At 37.4% G+C, this 24382-nt stretch overlaps 1 pseudogene; it reads left to right on the top strand.

The window, feature by feature from the left end:
• The first annotated feature begins 8172 nt into the window (after positions 1 to 8172).
• On the top strand, positions 8173 to 8283 carry LOC119864323 (annotated as a pseudogene).
• The last annotated feature ends 16099 nt before the right edge of the window (positions 8284 to 24382 follow it).

Raw genomic sequence — 24382 nt, 5'->3', positions numbered from 1 at the left:
CACACTGGACTGGATAGACTTAATAAATATATTTGGGACATTTCTTCCTAAAGCAGCAGAATACACATTCTTTCTGAGTGCATATGTGACATTCTCCAGAATAGATTACATGCTGGGTCACAGATCAGCCCTCAAGTACAAAAAGATTGAGTTCATACCATGCATATTTTCAGACCACAACACAATAAAACTTGAAGTCAACCACAAGAACAAATTTGGAAAAACCATAAATACATGGAGGCTAAAGAACATCCTACTAAGGAATGAATAGGTTAACCAGAAAATTAAAAAAGTTTAAAAAATACATGGAAACAAATGAAAATGAAAACCCAATGATAAACCTTTGGGATGCAGCAAAAGCAGTCAGAAGAGGGAAGTATATAGCAATACAGGCCGACCTCAAGAAGCAAGAAAAATCTCAAATGCGTGACCAACCTTCTACCTTAAAGGAGCTAGAAAAGGAACAGGAAGTGAAGCCTAAAGCTTGCAGAAGGCAGGAAATAATAAAGGAAACAGAAGCAAAAGTGACCTATGGAGACTTCATTGGGATAAAAGGCTTCTGTACAGTGACAGAAACAGCAAAACAAAAAGGCAGTGTTCAGAATGGGAGAGGATCTTTGCAAATGATATACGTGATAAAAAGTTAGTATCCAAAACCTGTGAAGAGCTTAATCATACTCAACACCCAAAAAACAAACTATCCAATTAAGAAATGGATAGAAGACATGAATAGTCATTTTTCTGAAGAAGACATCAGATGGCTAACAGACACATGAAAAGATGTTCGACATCGCTCATCATCAGAGAAATGCAAATCAAAACTGGTGTGAGATTGTGAGATACCACCTCCAGTTGTCAGAATGGCTAAAATTAACAACACTGGAAACAATTGGTATTGGTGAGGATGGGGAGAAAATCCTCTTACACTGCTGGTGCACATGCAAACTGGGGCAGCCACTCTGGAAAACAGTATAGAAAACAGTATAACTTTCCTTAGAAACTTAAAAATAGAACTACCCTACGCCCCAGCATGCGCACTACTAGGTATTTGCTCAAAGCATAGAAAGACACTGACTTGAAAGGGTACGCGCTCTCTTGACGTTTTTAGCAGCAATAGTCAAATTATGGAAAAAGCCCAAATGTCCAATCACTGATGAATGAATAAAGAAGGTGTGGTACATATGTACAATGGAATACTACTCAGCCATAAAAAGAATGAAATTCTTCCTTTTCAATGATATGGATGGAACTAGACAGTATTATGCTAAGGGAAATATGTTAGTCCTAGAGAAACAAATACTGTGTGATTGCACTCATTTATGGGATTTAAGAAACGAAACAGATGAACATAGGGGAAATGACAAAAAAAAAAAAAAGATAGGGATTCAAACCATATGAGAGACTCTTAATTATAGAGAACAAACGGATTGCTTGAAGGGAGGTGGGTGAGATATGGGCTAAACGGGTGATGGGTATTAGGGAGGGCACTTGCGATGAGCACTGAGTGTTATATGTAAGTGATGAATTGCTTAGTTCTACTCCTGACACTGATATTACACTATTCTTTAAATATAATTTAAATAAAAACTTGAAATATACAAAAAACAAATTTAAATAAATTTAATTTAAATAAATTTAAATATAATTTAAATAAAAAACTTGAAATATACTAACAACAACAACAAATTACCTGCTCCTTGAAAGTTTGTAGAACCCATGTATAAGGTATTTTGGGCTTGTTTTGTTTATTGGAATATTTTAAAATATTAATAGAATTTCTTTATAGTTATAGGACTTAAGATTTTCTCTTTCATCTTGAAGTGATTTTGATTAGTTATATTTTTGTAGAACTTGATTCATTTTATTGAAGTTTTCAGATGTATTGGAATAAGGTTGTTCACATTCCTTTCATTATTTTGATCTCTGATCCATCTGTAGTTATGTCTACTTTTTTAGTCCGAAGATTATATTTGAGCATGTTTTCCTGGTCAACGTTAGGAAAAGTTTATGTCTTATTGTTTTCTTCTAAAATGCGTCCTTTTTGGCTTTGCTTATCCTCTCCATTTTGTCTTTGTTTTCTATTTTTTGGGTGCTAATTTTTAAGATGTGATCATGTATATTTAACTAAGTCCAAAGTTAATATCTTAACCTCCCTACCGACTGCTATAAGAAACTTGGAACATTTTAGCTTTGAGTACCACTTCTTCCTTACATTTATTGTTGCCCCAGATTTAAGTTCATTTTATGTTTTAGTCCTCAGGTTAGACATAATTCCTGCTATTCCATAGAGGTTATGATTGGGTTTATGCACATGTTTACCAATTTCTTTTCCTGCTATTCTTTTGCATCTCATAATATTTTTCTGAGTTTATTTTTCTACTTCCTGAGGAACTTTCTTTAGAGTTCCTGTAATGTAGGTGTGTTAATCATAAGCTTTCTAGTTTCTATAAATTTCTTTATTTTGCCGTGGCTCTTAAAGCATGGTTTTGCTGGGTACCTGGTTCTAAATTAATAGTTGTTTTCCCTCAGCCTTTTAAAGTATTATTCTACTGTCTTCTGTGACCTCATCATTGAGAAACCTGTTATTAGCCTTATTGTCATTTCTTTTGAGGTGATTTCACTTTTCCCCCTGGATAATTTTAAGATTTTCTATTATCTTCGATATTTTGCAGTTCTACTCCAATAGACCTGGGGATGACTTTTTGTATGAGTCTTGTCTTTCCCTTTCCTCTCCCGTCATAAACCTGAGCCTGAGGTTTAGGCTTGGGTTCAGGTAGTTTATGTGGGAACTAATTAGCAGAAAAAGAAAAGTAGGAGTGGGAAAAATGAAACAAGACCGTGGGAAGAGCCAATGCAAGTGTACTTTATTGATCTGGTCACTGCTGTGGAAAATTGGGGCTCAGTCCCTCCAGGACGATCTGCAGTACTTTTTAGAACACATCTCTGAATTGGCTGTGAGGGGAGAATTTATCCACCAGTTCCTGTTCCACGTTGGTCAAAGATTGTTCCATGACGTGTTAATTCCCGTGAAATTTCAGAATTGGTATACACGTCGTTCATTCCCCACACGCACCAGAGGACTGCCAGGGCAGTAAACAAAGGTATGATTTGCAGGTGAGGTCAGATGGTGTCCTGCAGAAAGACAGTTGCTGTAGTAAAGATCCGAAGTAAAAAGTGGCCAAGAAGGCAAGACACAGGGCCCAACAAGTGTCCTATACATTTTATTTATTTATTTGCTGTTTGTTTGTTTTTTGGTTTTATGCATGTCATACATCCTGAATCTGTGAATTATCTTTTTCATAATTTATGGAAATTTCTCAGGTATATTTTTCAAAATTTGCCTCTCTTCATTCTCTTTTTCTCCTTTATCTTCTTTCTCTCTGGGACTTTATTAGACAAAATTTAGATATTCTAATTATCTTTTTAAGTGTAGCTTCAATTAACAAGAAATATTTTCCATGACCTTGCATCTCTGTTCTGCATACTGAATAGTATCTTTTGCTCTATCTTTCGGTTTGACACATCCGTGTGTGTGTGTTTCATTTCAACAGTTACGTTTTTTTCCTTTCTTTGGATCTTCTTATTATTTTTTTGATCTTATTATCTTTAAGATGATTCCCAATAATCTCTTTATGTGAGTCTCTTGGGGCTTCAAACTGCTATTTATTGTTTCTGCTGTCTCTCTCACTTATGGTGAATTGCTTTCTCATGCATTTGCTGATCAGCGATTGTGGTCTTATGCTTGATCTTCTTTTATGTAAATACTATAAAATTAAATTGTGAGTGTGTTCATCCAGAGAGGATGTGCATCTGCTTTGGTCAGGCCCCATGGAATACCTGATATTTAGGGACAGTAATGGCCCCCAAATATTTTCTAGATTCTAATCCTGGGAACCTCTAAGGGTGTTACCTTACACGGTTAGAGGAAGCTTGCAGATCTGATTAACTTACAGGTGCTGAGAAAGGGAGAATATCGTAGTTTATCCAGGTAGGCCCAGTGTAATCACAAAGATCCTTAAAGGTAGACAAGGAAGCATAGAAGGGTGGAATAATAGCAGCATGAGAAGGGTTTGGCCTGATACCACTGACTTTGAAGATGGAGGGAGGTGCTCATGAGCCAAGGAATAAAGGCAACTTCTAGAAGCTGGAAAATGTAAGGCAATGGATTCTTCCACAGAGCCCCCTGAAGGAACACTGCCTTGCCATCAGAGAGAGACTCATTTTGGATTTCTGACCTTTGTTACTATAAGATGATAAATTTGTGTTGTTTTGAGCCACTAAGTTTGTGGTTTTTTGATGTAGCAGCAATAGGAAACTAATACAGAGCTTTTGCAGTCAGTCTGGAGTACCTTGATTTTGTCAGGAGTTGGCCCACCTTTCTCACTCCAAGGTCACTATCTTGACTGTCCCATGTTGATTAACATCTGCCTTCAGGACGTCCTGCCCACTTCACTTTTCCATTTAATTCCTTATGACTGCTACTACTAGTGGTATTAAAAGATTTTGCAAATGCCAGTCCCTGTCTCTCCCAACCCCAAACTGCTACCTGCAGTCTCAGCCCTTCTGAACCTACAATGTATACACCTTTGTGTATATTGGCAACTTCTCGTCAAGTGCAAAATGAAGTCTGTAAATTCATTTCAGGATATTCCTGGAATTGCGTTGGGCGGTGCCCACAGGAGCACTGGGTTAGCCTCATCTCTACCTACCACCAGGTACATGACCAATCTGCTACATACTAGGTCTTGGTTTACACTGTAAGTCACACTGGAACTATTTTTGTTGTTGTTTATTTAGCTTTCTCGCTGTATTAGTTCTGCTAGATTCTTCTCATGTCTGGAATCAAGTATTATTCCTCAGAAAGTCCAGGTGAACCTATCTCTGTGAATGCTCACCAGATATCAACACCTACTATGGCTCCTTCTACTCGTGATCAAACTTCTTGGCCACCAAATCTATAGAGGTCTAGATTTTGTTCTATCTGTTGGATATATTTGAGCTCTTGGAAATCACTGACCTTGTTATGCATAGATCTAACTACTGTTCTGTTCACAATCTCTGAAAAACTCTAAACTTGATACTGTGCCTTCTCCTGGGTCACTTGTTTATTTATTTTTTAGCCTTTAGTCTGAATCATCCTTATTTATGGTTGTTTACCACTTGACCTGAGAATGTGAGGTTCCCAAACATGTTCAAGCAATGGGACCAGGGGGTGTTTCGGTTCTTGTTTGCAAAAAGATATGTGCTGAACTATGGAGACATAGCTGGAATAGTTGGCATTTGTTTGTGGCTCGGCACATTCCAAGGACACGTTCAGGTGTGTAATTGCCCAGACTGCTGCAATATATCAAATGGGATGTTCTGCTGGAGTTGCAACAATCTCAAACAGTGCAAAGTACAAACTTTTCTCAACTTGAAATTTTCTCTGGAATCTCCACAGAACTACCGAATGTCAAAATCTCCTTCCCCCAAATAACAAATGGACTAAATCAAGGTTATAGACTAATCATGAAAGCGTCTTACACTGGGGCTATGTTAGAATATCACTTGGAATTCAGGTGCTTGTCTGAAACTTGGCATCTTAGAACTGGAAGAGAAAGACTATGAAAAGAATGTTTAATTTGCTCCATGCAGAAACCTGACATCCAAGCCTATTTAAAGAAACAGTTTTCATAATCTATAAACTTAACATTTTGAACAATCTTGTTAGTTAAATCCTTATATCTTTTCAGTTATGCTTTCACATCTCAAAAATAGCATCTAAACACTTCACTTTCTGAAAATTATGTATTTATCTGTTTAATTTATACATTTAATAATATCTACCCTAAGTTTGGCCCAGGCACTGAGCTGAACAATTTAGAAGGTTTACTTAAGTTAATCCAAATGACAGCTTTATGGCATAGTTATAATTTTTATGTGTATTACACAGCTTGGAGAATTGAGACTTACAAAGGCTTTTTAACTTACCTTTAAAGGCTTAGAAAGTTCTAAGGTCTACTGAATTCCATAGCTTTAATTTGAACCCAGAGAGCTTAACTCCAGAGTCCACTCTTGTACTTAACCACTGCACGGTAAAATGAATGACAAATACAAACGAACAATACTTTGAAAAGTCAAAACAGTTGTCCTGGCATCATAGCACTGAAGCTCATACCCTTTTTCTCATGAGTGTAGTCCTGGTGTCTGAATTCTACTCTCCTCTGATTTACCTCCACCATGTTGGTAGTACAGATGTTACTAAAGGGACAGGGCATACGTGTGTCAGGGACTGAATGACGTCGCTAAAATTCAATAAGAGATTTTTCCTGGACACATTTCAGTCTGTTTTCTATCTGTCCCAATGGCTGGAATATAAATATTGTGTCCAAGAAAACTGATCATAAAATAGAGGATGAAATTAATGCCATGGTTCTGGAAGAGATCTAACCCTTCTAAAGACAATAAGGTTAACTCCAGAACAGTTAGGATCACTAGACCAGGTTTAGAAGGAATTGTCATTCTTCCTTTCCCAAGAGAAGCATCCTACAATGAAACATTAGGTATGAGAAAAGGCTTTAACTTAGTAATTGATGAATCCCTCTTATTTTGAGTCAGCAATCTAGGAAATGAAAACAACATCTAAAATGGGTAGTACATTAATGAATACAGAATTCCCGTTTGGGAGAATGAAAGTGATGATGGTTTCTCCAATATTTTTTTTTTTAAGATTTTATTTATTTATTCATGAGGGACACAGAAAGAGGCAGAGACACAGGCAGAGGGAGAACCAGGCTCCATGCAGGGAGCCCGACTTGGGACTTGATCCAGGGACTTGATCCAGGGACTACAAGATCTTGCCTGGGGCCAAAGGCAGGCACCAGACTGCTGAGCCACCCAGGGATCCCCGGTTTCTCCAATATTATAAATGTAATCAATGGCACTGAATGGTAGACAGAAAAATAGTTGAAATGGCAAATTTTATGATACATGTATCTTACTGCAATCAGTTATAGTGACCTCCTCAGTTTCTCAGTTAAAAGTAAAAAGAGATTAGATTGTGCTTTGGCTCTGCTCAAGAACTCACAGGGACAGAGTAGTAAGGTCAAAGTGTGAGGTCTAGGATGCACTGTCCCCCAAGAGGAGGACTCAGAAGTCCAATTCATTTAAGGTCAGTTTGCATTAAGTCTTTAAACTAGTATATAGGGGAAAGGATCTCTTCATCCAGAGGAAAGGCAGTGAGATCTTGGCTTTAGGGTCAATTGGGGTTGAAGCAAGATTCTAGTGGTGGGGTTAAATGTGACAGAGTTCCTTAAATAATCAAGACTCTGAAACGAGTGAAGCTCAGGACAGAATTTCATATCCAGCAGACACCAAAGGGTGAAATAGATACCAGCACAGTTCATGTGGATGGAAGAGATAACTTGGGGGATGGGGATTGAGAGAAAAATTTCTGTTTGGTGAATGTAGTTAGTGAGTAGCATCAGTCTGCACTTAAATGTCAGCCTTTATTATGGAAGATACCTGGGAAGAGGGAAGCCCAAACACACATGCATAACCTCGTATTCTTTTAGACTCCATGCTTTCCCAAGGACCAGGCTTGGAAGACCACATGGACAGTCCTGCGGCCAAGAGCTCCAGTGGATCTATGGTCCCTAGGTAGGAACTTGGGTCCAGGAATCAGGGAGAAGCCTTGTTTCTGAAAAGGAGACCCTGGGAAGGCTCAATATTTTAGGGCCACTGGAGAGATACCAACCAGTAGACCGGCTGGGGAAAAAAGTTTGTGTGTGGAATTCTTTAAGGATGGTGGTCCCCTTATTCTGCTGACACCAGCAGGCTGAATGAACTGCAGCTCTGAGCTGAATTCCTATTTGATTAGGTGATTATCGGAGGACTGCCTCTCTTATTTGTGCCCTCAGAGCCTCAAACACTCCCCACATCTTATCTGAAGGGTCCAAATTTTCCAGCTGTTCCCTCTCCAAGAGATTCCAAAAGCCTGACCTATATAGGCTGAGAGAAAACCCATACAAATGGATGAGAAAAAAAAAAAAAAAAAAGACTGACAACTCCATGGATGAATCTTTGAATGGAAGGGTTCTACTGAATAAAACCAATAGAAGAGAACTTTAATAATAGATTCCCAGTAGAATTGCAAATAGTCCAGAAGAGTGAGTGGGTATAAGAAACCTTGGAAAGATTAAACTTTCAGGGATCATTTCTATAGTTCTTTACGAGAAGTTTCTCTGATAAATCAGTGTTAGGGATATAACATACAACATGATGACCACAGTTCACACCAATGTATGGTTATACAGGCAAGTTGTTAAGAGAGTAAATTCTGAAGTCTCATCACAAGGATAATTTTTTTCTTTTTTTCTTTTTATTGGACCTATTTGAGATGATGGACATTAAATAAATTTATTGAGATAATCATTTTATGATATATGTAAGTCAAAGCATTCTGCGGCAAACCTTAATCTTATACAGTGGTGTATATCAATCACATCTTAACAAAACTGGGGGAAAAAAAGAAGCCCTGTAGGAAGAAAATAAATCAAATCAATTCCTGTGACTTTGTGGCTAAGTTTTAACCCATTTTGAAAAATTGGATTTCTGTCTTTTGTTATTAATCTGTAGCTCTTTACACATGGTGGATGCAACCCTTGGTTGGAAATGTGCCATACAAACATCTTCCCTCTCTCTGTAGCTTCCATTCTCCCCCTAATTGTGACTTCTGGTGAATAAATTTTCTTAAATTAATGTAGTCTGATATATTGTTTTCTTTTTTTATATTTTTGTGTCCTGCTTAAGAAATTTTTGCCTTCTGTAAGGTTTTAAAGATGTTTTTCTTTGTTTTCTTCTAAAATATTTAGTGCTTTGCCTCCATTGATTTTTTTCGTGTGTGTGTATGATGTGAGGTAGGAGCCAAGATTAATTTTTTCCATAGGGGTATTGCCTATTGACCCTGCCTCATGTACTGTTATAAACGTGGTGGCTGTATGTGTGCGCTGTGTCTGTTTCTGGATTCTCTGTTCATTCTGTTCATTCCAGTTCCACATTATCTTATTTACTATAGCTTTATGATAGGTCTTGACAACTGTTAGTGTACATCCTCCAGCTTTGTTTGTAGTTTTCCAGATAGCTTTATCTATTTCTAACCTTGGGTATTTCCAAGTAAGTTTTTAGAATCAGAACTTTTTAACTTCAACACAACAACAAAAGCATGCCGGGGTGCTGAATGGCATTTCAGTGAATTTACAGATGAACGGAGAAAATGGTTCTATTGGCAATATTGTATCTTCTAAGCCATGTATATAATAAATTCTTCTGTTTATTAACATGCTCTTTATTTTATAACAATATTTTCTAGTTTTTTTTCTGTAAAGATATTGTATAAATTTTATTAGATTCATTCCTAGGTATTTGATGTTTTTCAATGCTTTTGCACATGGCATCTTATTAAAATGTTCATGTTTTTGCTCTTACATAAAAGCACAATTTTTCCTTACATTTTATTATGAAAATGTGTGAAAAATTTGAATAAATTTATAGTGTACACTTATACACTGTCACCTAGATTCTAATATTAACATTTTATCTTGCTTGCTTTTTCACATATTTATCTATCTTTGCGACCCTTTATTCATCTATCAATTTATCTTAATTTTTTCTGCATTCTGAAATAAGTGTCAGGCATTAGTACTTTCTCCTTAATTTTTATTTTATTTTATTTTATTTTATTTTATTTTATTTTATTTTTTTCTCCTTAATTATTTTAATATGCATTATCATCAACTAGAATTCAGTCTATATTTGTGGTTTCCTTATTTCTTTTGGAGGTAAATTTTCATACAATAAAATGAATAAATCTGAAGTATATAATTCGAGGTTGATAAATGCGTGCACTCCTACAACCCGAATCCCTCTAATTATATAGCACGTTACCATCACTGTGTTTTCTCATGCGTCATCCCAGCCAATTTCCATTCTTATGATTCTAGACTCAACCGCTGTCCTAAATTTTTCAACATAGTTCACTTTTTGCCTATTAGACATTTATGTAAATGGAATCAAACAATTGTTGTGTATATAAATAATTTGTTCCTTTTTTGTTCCTGTGTAGTATTCAAAGAGAAATCCCTCAATAATTTATTATCAAGTATAATGGATGAAGGTGGTCAAGGGTACATATTTCCAGTGATAAGATGAATAAGTTCTAGGGATCTAATGCACAACACGGTGCTTATAGTTAACTGTATTGTATATATATATTTAAAGATTTTATTTATTCATTCATGAGAGACACAGAGAGAGAGAGGCAGAGACACAGGCAGAGGGAGAAGCATGCTCCACTCAGGGAGCCTGGGGTGGGACTCGATCCCGGGACTCTGGGATCATGACCTGAGACCAAAGGTTCAGGTGCTTAACTGCTGTGCCACCCAGGCGTCCCTGTGTTGTATATTTGAAAGTTGCTAAGAAAGGTCTCAAAAGTTCTCAACATATGCAGACACAAGATAACCATGTGAGATGATGGATGTATTAACTAACCTTACCGTAGTAATCATTTCCCAATATATATTTATGTTAGATCATCCTGTGTACACCTTAAACTTATGCAATATCATATGCCAGTTATATCTTAGTAAAGCTGAAAAAATTATTCATCTTGAATTTTTAAAAAGTGTAATGTTTGCTTCCTTCTATTTCATGTTTGCTTTTTAAAAAATCATTAATAGTGTTGATTTTATTAAGTGCTTTTTCTATATTTATGGTGGTGATTTTATATATATATATATGTATTTCACTTTGTATATTATTATGGTAAAACTTATTAAGTTTTATCTATTGCCACATAACAAATTACTCGAAGATTTAGCAGCTTCAAACAACACATGTTTATTTTCTCACACAATTTCTGAGAGTTAGAAATCCATGAGCAGGTTAGCTTAGTTCTTCTGACTCATGGTCTCCCAAAAATGGCATACTGGTTATCTTTGGTCTTGACTGGCTGGGAGACCCACCTCCAAGATGGCCATTGGCAGGAGGCCTCATTTCCACTCTGGCTATTGGCAAAAAGCTATGGTTTCTCACCAAGTGGGCATTTTCAGAGGGCTACTCTAGTATCACCACTACAAAGCTGTTTGCCCAGTTCCTTTTATGGCCTGGTCTCCAAAGTTAGATACCATGCCTTTGTTTTATTCTCTTAGTTAAAAGAGAATCATTAAGTCCAGCTGACAGTAAGGAGGAAGGAAAGTACACTCTACCATTGAAGGGAGGAGTAGTAAAGCATCTGTGGGCATGTTTTAAAACCACCACAGGTGGTGAATTATGTTGAATATCTTTCAAATATTAAGCTACCCTTAATTTCCTGGAATATGTTTACCTATATATTAATTATTCTTCCATGTATTATTATATTCGGTTACTAATTTTTACTTCATATTTTTGCATGTATGTATTTGTAATGTGGTTGTGAAGTTTGGTATGTAAATTATTTTGCCCTCATGAAATATTTAAAAATTTTTAAATTTCTTTGTTACTTTTGGTAAGTAATATTTTTTAAGAATTTATTTCATGAAAGTTGTCAAATGTAGAGTTGTGAAGTTGTTTATATTGTACTTTTGTTATCTTTCTACTATCTATAGGGTATGTAGTGATGTTCCCTTTTTCATTCCTAATATTGGTCAATTTGTGTTTTATTCTTTTCTTTTCCATGATAAGTCTTGCTAAAGTTTATTGATTTGATTAATCTTTTTATGGTTATGACTTTGGCTTTATTTTTCTTTTCTTAAAGAGCTTTACTGGAGCATAACACAAATATTATAGAATTCACCCACAGCAAGTGTAGAGCTTTGTAATTTTTAACAAATTTTAAACAACCTCACAATCAAGTTTTAGAACATTAATTATTCTCGAATATCCTGATAGTTTTAGTTGACTTTTCTTCTGTGATTTCATGAATAACGTTGAACCCTGAAATGTTAATTACTGATGTTTCTGTTGTTCCAGGAATCTTTGGGAGAAATTTATTACCTCTTTGGACATACCAGGCCCTGCCACTTTGAAAATTTCTTTGGCTTACTCTTTACCTACTTCCTGGTAAATACCATGCAGATAATTTCCACATTAGCGCACAGCTTCCAAAAACAATATGAACACTGGTCAAACTGCTGCCCAAAGTCTTTTAAGGTCACTCTCTAGTTTGAGGCCTCTAAATGACCCTGTTGCTAATTAGGCTACATAGAGAAGAATAAATTATTTTCCTTTGTTTCTTTTGATCCTTTTGCAATGTGTCTTTCTTCTTAAAGCTTGAGTCTTGTAAGTGCTATTTTTGTGGCTCACTTTTGAGCTGGCAAAGATATTACCGTGGCCCCAGGTATTTGCCAGGAGTTGGGCAGTTTGTCTGTGTGTTGTTTGTGTCCTTAACACTGAGCCCAGGAAAGGGAGGCCGCATGATGGGGCAGGAAACTCAGTGCCAGGGCCAGGTATGCAGTCTGCTCACCACCCAGGAATTACATGATTGTATGACCTATGGGCTGGTTGTTTAAACTTTTAAAACTCTAAGATTAGAGTTTTTATTTTGGATGTGGTTCTCTGATAGTTTAGAAAATATACCTACTTATTCCTAATACAAACTAAGAGATACGAAATATCTCTATTTTACAGATCTTAAGCAAAAGCATGCAAATAAAAAAACCTCAGGGTCTTAATGTAACTTACCTTAGTTTACCCTTTTGACAAGAAGCAGAATTGGGGCTGGAATCTTTTTCCAGTCCCTGCTTTATGTGGGAAAAGATTCCTACTGTTGCTTTGAATTTACTAGAATTGCTAAAGGGATATTTGTTATTACTTTTGATTCTTTCTATCACACAACTACTTTTCAACAGGTAGTTTTTGAGCTGCCTGGCTGAGCACTGCAATGCACCTACTACCACGGTGGCAAATACTGGAGCCCATGCCAAAGTGGCTGGTGTCTGGACATGCACAGCCTGGCCCTCAACAGGACCCCTTCTCCATAACCCTCTCGTCTCAACGTCAGCTTTCTCCACCACCCACTGGGCTACTCTTTGTTGCTTTGCTGGTTAATATTTCCTTATTTGAGATATTACCACTCAATATCCGGGTCATTTTGAATCATTCCACTTCCTTTCCCGGGGTGTTCTCCACGTGGTGATTTTCCGGTGGTTCACCTGGGTCACAACTGAGACAGGTTACGTATGGTCCTAGATTCATCATAGAGTCCATTTTCCTGTGCCCATTGATAGTTGACTAGTCAACCCTCTCAGACTGAATGAGACCGCCTTATCTGTTAGCCTGACAAGTCAGCTTCCCCCCATGGTAGAGGCGATCACACAGAGGTGATTCGGAGGCAGGGCGTGTCATATCAGGTGATAAATAATGTAAATATTCTTTCATTCTTTTAAATACAATAATGGGAGTTGTGGCAAGGCATGTAATTTAATGCTACTGTTTCTAAAGGATTTTTTTTTGCCATTCTTTATCTTGGTAGCTTTGTGACATCTAGCACTGGACTCCTCCCTATTTCTTGAAAAGTTTCCTCTGTATTGGTTTCTTTGATGGCATGCTCCTTCCTTTCAGGACTTTTATTTTTTAGTTTCCATTTTCAGCTCCTTATTTTCTCATTCCTCTTGAAATGCTGTTATTCCTCAGGGCTCTTTCTATATCCTCTTCTAGGGTGACTTCATCCAAACCTGGCACAACTATTTCTTGACTTATTACTATCTCTTCCAGCTAAAAAAACATGAGGAAGGATTCATAGAGCTGAATATCAACATCTTTTTTTTTTAACCTCTAATGAAATAATAGACCCAGGAATTGGTGGATCTATTAATGACTTCAAATATAAAAAAAAAATGAGAGAAGACATTATGTGCCTATTGATTAAAAATATATAACATCACCTATCTTTTTTTTTTTTTTTGCTAAAATTTTTAACTTGAATCTGATCCAACATCTAGATTTAATTACCAGTTTCCAGGAAATATAGAAGACAGTTTACAATCAGCAAAATCTAGAGTATATAAAATACTATAGGACAATTCATTCACTTTCTCCAACAAATAAATTGGGAAAGAGGCAGGGAAGAAGGAAAGAAGAAAGAGAGCTGGAAGAGGGAAGGAAGGTGGGAGAAGGAGAGGAAGAGACAGAGAGGCAGAGAGAATAGATTTTTAGAAGACCTTAAGAGAGATTCTTGTTTGAATTCTGATTCAAAGAAACTTAAAAACACGTATCGGTCATTAGGAGAAAGGTATATACTTACCAAATATCGGAGAACATTAATAAATTATTATTTTTAAAGATGTGATAGAGGTATTGTTGAGTTTTTTTAGACAAAAAATTCTTTATTTGTAAAACATTTACAGGTGAAAGATAAGATGTTTAGAATTTAGTTCAAAATAATGTGGGTTGGGGCATTGGTAGGGATTTGAATAAAACAAGATTGGCAATGAGATGAAAATGATTTTTTACTGTCAGAGAAAGCTTCCTTGTGAAAGTGATATTTGAGCACAAACTTGAGTTGATGTGGTGGCCCATGTGCCTATCTGAAGGAAGAATGTTCTAGGCAGTGATGGGCTGGGAGCTTGCCTGGTGAAGAGCACAGTGAAGGGCAGCAAGGAAAGCAGGTGGCTGGACAGGAGTGAGGTGAGAACAAAGAGAAATGAGTTTAGAGAGGTGACAGTGACCTTAGTCCTATAAGGCCTGTGGGCCAGTGAGGAAATTTAGCTTTTACTTCTCACCTATTTGGGAGCCATCTGTTTGGACCAGGGCATCTCTGACTCACAGATTGAAAGAACCACTCAGGGCTGCTGTGGGGAGAACAGCTAGAGGTACACAAACAAGGTGGTTGGTGGGAGGATTCTCTAATAATTTATGCAGGGGACCCTGATGGCTCAAGGCCCAGAAGTGGCAGTCATGATGAGAAGCGCTGGATCAGGGATATGCATTGAAGATAGAGCCGATAGGATTTAAAACAGGATGTGAGTGTGAGAGAAAAATAAGAGTCAAGGACAAGAAGACATAGCTCAGGCGTGGCACATGGTAGGTGTGCAGTATGTGTTTGTTCAGTGAGTGAATATTCTCCTATCTTCCTTCACTAACTTGAAATATCTTGGAGGGCTGGGATCACTTCTTGCTTGATTTTATACCACCAACACCTTGCATGGTCCCAAGTCATAGTAGGAGCTCACCAAATATGTCCGCCATCATCAAAGGTTCACATTATCCAGATTGAGTGGAGAGGAACGTTACTTGAGGAGTGACCAACTGCTGACTGGAACTCCTGCTTCTGGTCCTGCCAGCCTCTTCACAACTCCCTCTGGTTCCTTATCACTGGTTCCCAGACTCCCTCAGCTGATGAGGTGACATGCTCATCAGCCATGAAGCTCAGAGTATTCATCCAAGAGCTACGAATCTATTTCAAATGTATTTGGAGACCTGACGTATACAATAAGAACAAAGTGAGTTCAGTGGGAAATTAAGACCACAGAGACAGATGCCCTGCTTTTTGTAGGTTGCCAAGAGTTCAACTGAGAGGAAAAGGAGCACAGTCATTGTCTTTTGAGGAACAAAGACGAATCTTGCCCAAAGTGAAGAATAGGGAGAGCTCTGGTTCTTAAGGTCTCATTCAAATGGCCCCTTGTGTGTGGTGGGTACAGATGAAGGGCTGAGTGGGAATGGCCAGGATTCTAACCTGACCTACTAAGACTCGTCTGGGATGCCAGCTGCTGGGGTTGACTAGAGTCCAAAGTGTTGGACCCAGAGAAAAAGAAATCACAGGGGCCAGGACTGGCCTTTTTAATTTTGTATTTCTGCATCCCAGAATGGCAAAGCCCACGATTGGCAAGACTCACAATTTCCCTGCTGCTTCTGGTTTCTCTGCGCTACGGCAAATACAGCTCCCTTCAAACCCCAGAATTAGCTTTTACAAGGTGAGCCTGGTGCGCCTACTTTCGAGTGTCAGGAAACAAAATAAACATTTTCTTCTTTCCACACTGAAATACATCAGCCAGTATCATAAATATCACTTGTAAAGGACTAAATTCAGTGGCATCACTGGAAAGGTGGGAGGAAAGTACTTTGTACTTTGTCATCGACATGCATAGCATATGATTGCAGCAGATACCAAACAAAACCCAAAAAGTCTTTGTGGAATCTCTCTCTCTCTCTGTTTCTCTGTCTCCGTCCATGTGTCTGTCTCTCTGCCATTTCTACGTGCACAATATAAATTACAAGATTTCACAGGCACAGACACACTACACAAAACTTATTATAATAGTATCATACAGAATTCAAATTTATGTTCAGTGCATTTAGCTTACCCAGACAAATAAAAACCAAGACGGAATAGCAAGTTACAGGAGGAGAAATTAAACTAACCTGATAGATTCAGGAAGATTTAATAATTCAGCTCAGATATCACAAGTGAAAGATAGTTAATGAGCATTTCGTTCCTCTTCACTAAAATTAATTTGGTATTAAGGAAATAAATGAAAACCATGTTGATGCACATTAACCTTTGTTACAAGTTCCAACTAATAACTTTAGGGGCATTTGAATAAATTTTAAGTCAATTCTGTGTCCTCTTTTATTCAAGTATCTTCGTGGTTCATTTCATTCTGTTTTTTTCATTTTAATGCATTTAAGTCATAAAGCTTTCAGATCCGTTGACCAATATGTGATGACGGCTCCTAAACTGTGGGCTAACAGTAAACTTAGTCAAAGTCTCAAATAAAAGCCTCCCTGGAGTGAAATGAGCCATGAAGTGTTCTTATCTGTGTGCTTCCTTTGTGCATACTTACCCTGTCTACGGGATCAGTGCTATGGACATGCTGTTCCAAGTGTCCACTCAGATGTTAACATATTTTAGTACCTTGAGTCCTAGAATTATGTACCTTTATTGGTTGGACTTATTATGATTTATAAGAGAAAAGTTGTGCTAAGATCAGCCTCTCCATTCATTTTTTGCTGCTTCAGGAGCCTGTATGTGCAGATGGTTTGCACACTTCCAGGGAAAGAGCGGGAGGAGCTTTTTGCTGTTGGGGCGAGGATTAGAAATCTGAAAATTTGACTGCTTTTTATGTGGGCCTTTAATCAATCCCTTATTTTCAGCCACATTCTGAACCTGGCATTAAGAGGTAGGTCTATTGGCTAAACCTTTCAGGATTCTGTGGTCCAGACCTGTTTGTTCCATGTGCTGCCTTCCACCCACCACCCTGCATTTCCATTCTATTAAGCCAGTGACCATTGTCCACAGCCTCCCCCGTCCTAACAGATTGTGGTCCTCTCTCATCTACTTTCTTCCTACTCTCATTTCCTTTTTTCTTTTGGAGAGATTTAAATAAAGACATGGATTTTCCAATTTCTTTAAAAATTCCCTGGGACGTCAGGAAGCCCTGAAGATAAATGTATGGTTGCCATCTGTCGTGCTTCACCAGTGTGTAACCACATTACTTTATTCAAGTTTATCTGCAGGTCAGATTCTTTGTTTCCTTCTGTAGGTCCAGTTAGTCAAGTTCAGGGACTAGTCCACATTACTGTGCATTTGCACAAAGAGATTCTGGACCCCTTCCTCCTCATCTAAGTAGCACCTGCTTCTGCTTTGTATATTCCAATGAAGTGACCCAAATAATAGGAATTTCAGGAAAAGGGAGGCAAATAAATTTGAACAAGTGACATGGGAGCTATAGAAACCATGTTAGATAGATCATTGTCAGCTTAATTTATTTTGGCATTTCTCTATGGAATGATACTCTTCATTCAGTTCCTATGATATTATAAAACTCAACAAATTTAGCTTTATAATTATAAAAATAACACACAAACAACGCAGCTTTGCAAATCTGTGTGAAGTACTTTATTTGCAGCCAGAGGAGAAAATTTAAACTTTGGTTGCCTTGTTTGCTGCCGTGTGGTTTTATGTTCAGCTAACACTGTAGCAATATCTTTGTAAACTCTATATTTATCTGGAATTTTTTGTGCTCAGTGATTTTTATCAAACAACTGTTTCCCTGATTACCCAAAATATGCATGCTGATAGTTGACACAGATAATATAAAGATATGTAAAAAAGTTCTTCATAACCTCATCACCAGAACCAATCTTTATTCATATTTTAACATACTTCTTTCCATGTGCAAAAATGTCTCTGTGTTAATGCACACACTCTCCCCTTTACAGTTTACATCATATCATATATGTAGCATCATATCCTATGACTAATTAGCATTATATATCACATGTTTATTGTTTTATGAAAATGAGATACTCCATATATTGTTTAGCAATGTGCTTTTTTGCTTTGCAAAGCCTGGAGATCATCTTGTCTTCTCCACGTGTTTTATTATTAAAAATCATTTTCTAATTTGATAAAAGCATGGTACTTATTACTATTTTCACTTGCATTTGTTTGTGTATTATTTAGAAAGCAACATCAAATCTTACTGTTGATTTTTTTGTCTTCTCCTTTATTTTCAGTCGTCTGCCTCTGGTATCTTTGGCCTGATTTTCTTGTGATGTAGTCATCTTTCTTTTATTGATTTTTAAGACATTTTTACATATTAAGGTAAGTAATCCTGTGTCTGTTGTGTATGGTTCAAATTTAAATATATATATATATATATATATATACACACACACACATTTATTTATTCATGAGGGACACAGAGAGAGAGAGAGAGAGAGAGAGAGAGGCAGAGACACAGGCAGAGGGAGAAGCAGGCTCCACGCAGGGAGCTCTATGCGGGAATCGATCCTGAGACTCCAGGATCACACCCTGGGCCAAAGGCAGGCACTAAACTGCTGAGCCACCCAGGGATCTCCCTATATTTTTCTTTTTTAACACAAAGAAGTCTTATGTTATTCCACAGGTAAATTTTTAAATTTTCCTTTATGTTTTTTGCTTTTGTATTATCCTTTATCTACACTCTTCTGTGTACACTCACTCCTGGAGTCCTCTCATTCATTCATTCATTCACTCAGGTTCGGGCTTTATGTCACATCTCCCTAATATTATGACTCTAGTCAGACCTTTTCCCCTCATACTCCAGGCTGTAAAAGCAACTGCTTAATTGATAGCTTCCCTTAGATGCCAAACAGGCATTTTATATTTGGAATGTCTTAGATCTCATACACGATACTCCTGAGCTTCCCTCTGAAGCTGGCTCCACCTGCTGCTCCCCTCCACCCCAACCACCTCAGTCATTCAAGCCAAAACACGTGAGTCATCATTTACTCATCTTTTTCTCTTAAAGCCCTAATCCAGTCCCTCAGGAAGTCTGTTGGGTCTCTCTTCAGTGCACAAGGAGTTTGACCATGCTGCACCATCTCCACCACGTTACCTTCCTGTTCTGGGCACCATCTTCTCTACCTGGGACAGTCTGCTTACCCCCTAATTATGCCCCGTGCCCCCACTTTTACCCTTTTCCTCTCAAGGTCAATCTATCACAGTAGCCAAATTGATCCTCTTGGATCTCCTTAGAGCAAACCCCATTTGTAGGAATAGGAGCCAAAGTCTCACAGATCCCTCAGGGCCTATGATCTGTGCCTTCCCCTACCTCTGACCCCACTTCCTACTATTTTTCTTCCTGTTCTCTCTCTTTCCACCACCCTGGATTATTTCTTGCTTCTCAACATACCAGGGACATTCTTGCCTCAGGAACTTTGCCCTAATGGTTTCCAGTGCAGGGGAGAGATGCTCTTTCCCCTGCATTTTCCCTCACCTTCAGTTCTTTTTAAATATCACCTTCTTATTCTGCTTTAGTTCTGTTTTTTTTTTTTCATAACACATCCCACCTCCTAACCCACTGCATAACTTTTTAATTTTGTCTGTTCTTTTAATCACATATTCGCCCTGCTAGAATGTAAGCTCCATTAGGACAAAATTTTTGCATTCCTTACAGATATATCCCAAATAACTAGAAACGTCCTGGCATGCAGAAGATATTCAGTGAATATGTGCTGGCTCAATAAATCCTTAGAAAATCCTCCATTCTGAGGCTGCAATTTCATTTCTTTTTCACTGTAACTTTGGTTTCATATGGCATATTTGGTTTAAGGAATGAAGAAAAATTTCTAACTTTTAAATATTTTAGACATATTCCCATTTGTACCAGTACCACTAATTTAACATTCTAACTATTCACTATTTGTTAGGGATACTGGTTTTATGACATGCTTAATTCTTATTTTAAAGATTTTATTTATTTATTTGAGAGAGAGAGAGAGAGAGATAATGGGAGAGAGCACAAGCAGGGAGGAGAGGGAGAAGCAGGCTCCCTATTGATCAGGGAGCCTGATGTGGGGCTTGATCCCAGGACTCTGAGCTCAAGATAGATGCTTAACCAACTGAGCAATCCAGGTACCCCGATATGCTTAATTCTTATATGCAGCTGGTTTGTTTCTAGAATCTTATATATCTTATTGACAGTTTATACTATACTCGAGATGTTATGACCCAATTCATGCCTCTGTTAACACTGGGTGGATATTTGCCCAATATCTCATTATTCTTCTCCTTCTCCTTTCCTTGTCATCATTCTCCTCCTTGTCTTCGTCTTCTTCTTCTTTGATTCATAACCCCTTTGATTCATAACCCCTAATTTGAAAGGGGGACCCAATCTGTCTGTTTGGATAGAGTTGACTCTTCTTTAACTTTCCCAATCCCAAACACTCCCATAGCTATAAGCACAACCATTATATCCATCCTTTTGGTGATAGTAATTCAGGTTTAGTCACATGACCCAACATACCAACCAGATTTTCACCAGGAGATATCAAATATGGATATGGCTAAAGGGTATCTCTCTTTGGGATCATCCTTTGTGAGAATGGTAGAGCTTTGGAGCTGTCAGAAGCCATCTTGCTGGCATGTGGAGAGAGCCTGAGACTGAAGACAAGCAGAGGGGAGAAAGAAAAGACAGAGATCAGAAGGGATTGTTGGAATTCTCAGACACAACTGTACTTTGATTTCTCAGTCACATGAGTAAAAGCATCTTCTGCCCCCACCTATGCCTTTTTTTTTTTTTTTTAAAGTTTATGTTTGTCACTTTCAACTGAAGGATACTACATGAGAGACTGGAAACACATTACTTGAAGATAGTAGCCATGGCACATGTGGCTGCCTTCCCTGCATCTCAAATTCCCATGTGTGAAATAAAAATTTAAAGGAAAATGTAACCATCCTGGAAACTATGAAAGATGTCATGAGCACACCAGAAATCTTGAGATATCTTAGAAGAAAAGAAAATAAATGAGGCAGAAATGGTAAAGAAATCAGAGTAGCATCACTGTTTAAGATACCAGAGGCTCCCCAGATCATTCCAGAAGAGCCCTAAATAGATCCAAAGCTAATAAGTGAAGATAGTGGGGATGATCCAGAGACCATTACCAAACTGCATTGGAAATAGATGGGATGGTTTTATGTTTAGGCAAATCAGTCATAGTGGTCTTAGGCTGTAGCATGCTTTAGCCTAATGAGTCCCTAAAGAAGTGGGGACTCTCCTTCAGGAGAGGTTCTCAGAGATGGAGTTAGGCCTGAACAGTGAAGACAGCAAAGTCTGAAATTATCTCTGTATTTCCACAAAAGTCAGAGACATTTTTCTAAAATGGAGAGAAACAGCATTGTATAATGGTAGACAAACCTAAAGCAAAGTATTAATCCAGTTTCGGAGTGGATATTTTTAACACCTTCATATGGAAGAAAATGACCAATGGGTCTTCATCAAATTTAAAATTTTCTGCTCTTCAAAAAATACTGTTAAGAAGATAAAAAGACAAGTATATAATGGAAGAAATTATTTTCAAATTAGATATCTTATGAAGGACTTGTCTCTAAAATATCAAAGAAATCTCAAAACAACCCAGTTAATACAACTCAACTAAAATATGAGGAAAAAGTTTGAGTAGTACATACTTCACCGAAGGAGGCATATGGATGGCAAATAATTACATGAGACTTAACATCTTTAATCATTAGGGAAATGCAAATGTAAACTATAACAAGGTAACACGACACACTTATTTGTTTGAGTGACTCAAGTTTAAAGACTGGTCATATGACATGTGCTGAAGATGTGAAGAAACTAGAATTCTCACACACTGCTGGTAGGGAGGTAAAATGGCACAAACACGTTGGTAATGGTTTAGTAGTTCCTTAACCAGGCAAACATAAAACTGCCATGTGATCTAGCCATTCTGTGTCCAGCAATGGCTCAAGAGGAAAGGAGATGTATGTCCATACAAAGATTTTTAAACAAATGGTAATAGCAGCTTTGTTTGTAATGGCAGCAAACTAAAAAGCAACTCAAATGTCCATCAACAGGTGAATAATTACATCTGCATAATGGAATATTACTCAGCAACAGAAAGAAATGAAAGATGGATGAATTGTAAAATAATTTTCCTGAGTAAGAGGATCCAGGGAACATAGTTCACATGTATAAAATTTTAAGAAACTTAAACTAAAGAATGTGCTAGGAAGCATATCAAGTGTTACTTAAGGATGGGTAGTGAGCAGTGAGAAAGAAGAGTTACAGAAGACATGAGGAAGCTTTTGGAAGTCAAAGAATTGGAAGAAGTTGAGCCAGAAAGATAGAAAGTAGGAAGAAAACAGGGTAATTCTTGAGATTTCACTAAGTTGTGAATATTGATAGTGACAGGTTCTGGGGGATTCTCAAAAGAGTGAAAGGCTGACATAAAACAGAGAAGAACCTCATTGGAGAAGTAAAATTCAATGAACTGAGTGAGAAGCCAAGATGTTAAATGGGTCATTTTGGTGGATATTAATACATGGAGAATTAAGACAAGGGTACTGTAATATAAATACATAAAATAAATATGATAAACTTTAATTGCATAAAAATAATAATTTAACAAAAATTAAGTAGATAAGGAAAGACAAATGAAAGGAAGTGTAAGGCTAATTTCCTAATGTTTTGAAGTGGGAAATTATTAGATACTTTTAAAATATGATAATCAAAACATGGGAGTTATAATCACATCATTAAAAGAACAAAAATATACAAGTAATATATAAGTTACTTACATATAAGTAATAATTATAGAGAGGTCAAAAGCAAAGGAACAGGGGAGGTTGTGTTAACTGTACTAATCTCATTTTTCTTTGAGAATATAAATTGGTCTTGTTAAAGGCAGATAAAAATCAATGCCCAGAAATCAGTGGCATTTCTATACACTAACAATGAGACTGAAGAAAGAGAAATTAAGGAGTCAATCCCATTTAAAATTGCACCCAAAAGCATAAGATACCTAGGAATAAACCTAACCAAAGATGTAAAGGATCTATACCCTCAAAACTATAGAACACTTCTGAAAGAAATTGAGGAAGACACAAAGAGATGGAAAAATATTCCATGCTCATGGATTGGCAGAATTAATATTGTGAAAATGTCAATGTTACCCAGGGCAATTTACACGTTTAATGCAATCCCTATCAAAATACCATGGACTTTCTTCAGAGAGTTAGAACAAATTATTTTAAGATTTGTGTGGAATCAGAAAAGACCCCGAATAGCCAGGGGAATTTTAAAAAAGAAAACCATATCTGGGGGCATCACAATGCCAGATTTCAGGTTGTACTACAAAGCTGTGGTCATCAAGACAGTGTGGTACTGGCACAAAAACAGACACATAGATCAATGGAACAGAATAGAGAACCCAGAAGTGGACCCTGAACTTTATGGTCAACTAATATTCGATAAAGGAGGAAAGACTATCCATTGGAAGAAAGACAGTCTCTTCAATAAATGGTGCTGGGAAAATTGGACATCCACATGCAGAAGAATGAAACTAGACCACTCTCTTTCACCAGACACAAAGATAAACTCAAAATGGATGAAAGATCTGAATGTGAGACAAGATTCCATCAAAATCCTAGAGAAGAACACAGGCAACACCCTTTTTGAACTCGGCCATAGTAACTTCTTGCAAGATACATCCACGAAGGCAAAAGAAACAAAAGCAAAAATGAACTATTGGGACTTCATCAAGATAAGAAGCTTTTGCACAGCAAAGGATACAGTCAACAAAACTCAAAGACAACCTACAGAATGGGAGAAGATATTTGCAAATGACATATCAGATAAAGGGCTAGTTTCCAAGATCTATAAAGAACTTATTAAACTCAACATCAAAGAAACAAACAATCCAATCATGAAATGGGCGAAAGACATGAAGAGAAATCTCACAGAGGAAGACATAGACATGGCCAACATGCACCTGAGAAAATGCTCTGCATCACTTGCCATCAGGGAAATACAAATCAAAACCACAATGAGATACCACCTCACACCAGTGAGAATGGGGAAAATTAACAAGGCAGGAAACAACAAATGTTGGAGAGGATGCGGAGAAAAGGGAACCCTCT

Source organism: Canis lupus, chromosome 18, assembly GCF_011100685.1.
Source record: "Canis lupus familiaris isolate Mischka breed German Shepherd chromosome 18, alternate assembly UU_Cfam_GSD_1.0, whole genome shotgun sequence".
NCBI lineage: Eukaryota > Metazoa > Chordata > Mammalia > Carnivora > Canidae > Canis > Canis lupus.
Note: the sequence above shows the minus strand (reverse complement) of the source record. Positions and strands in the feature narration are given on the sequence as shown.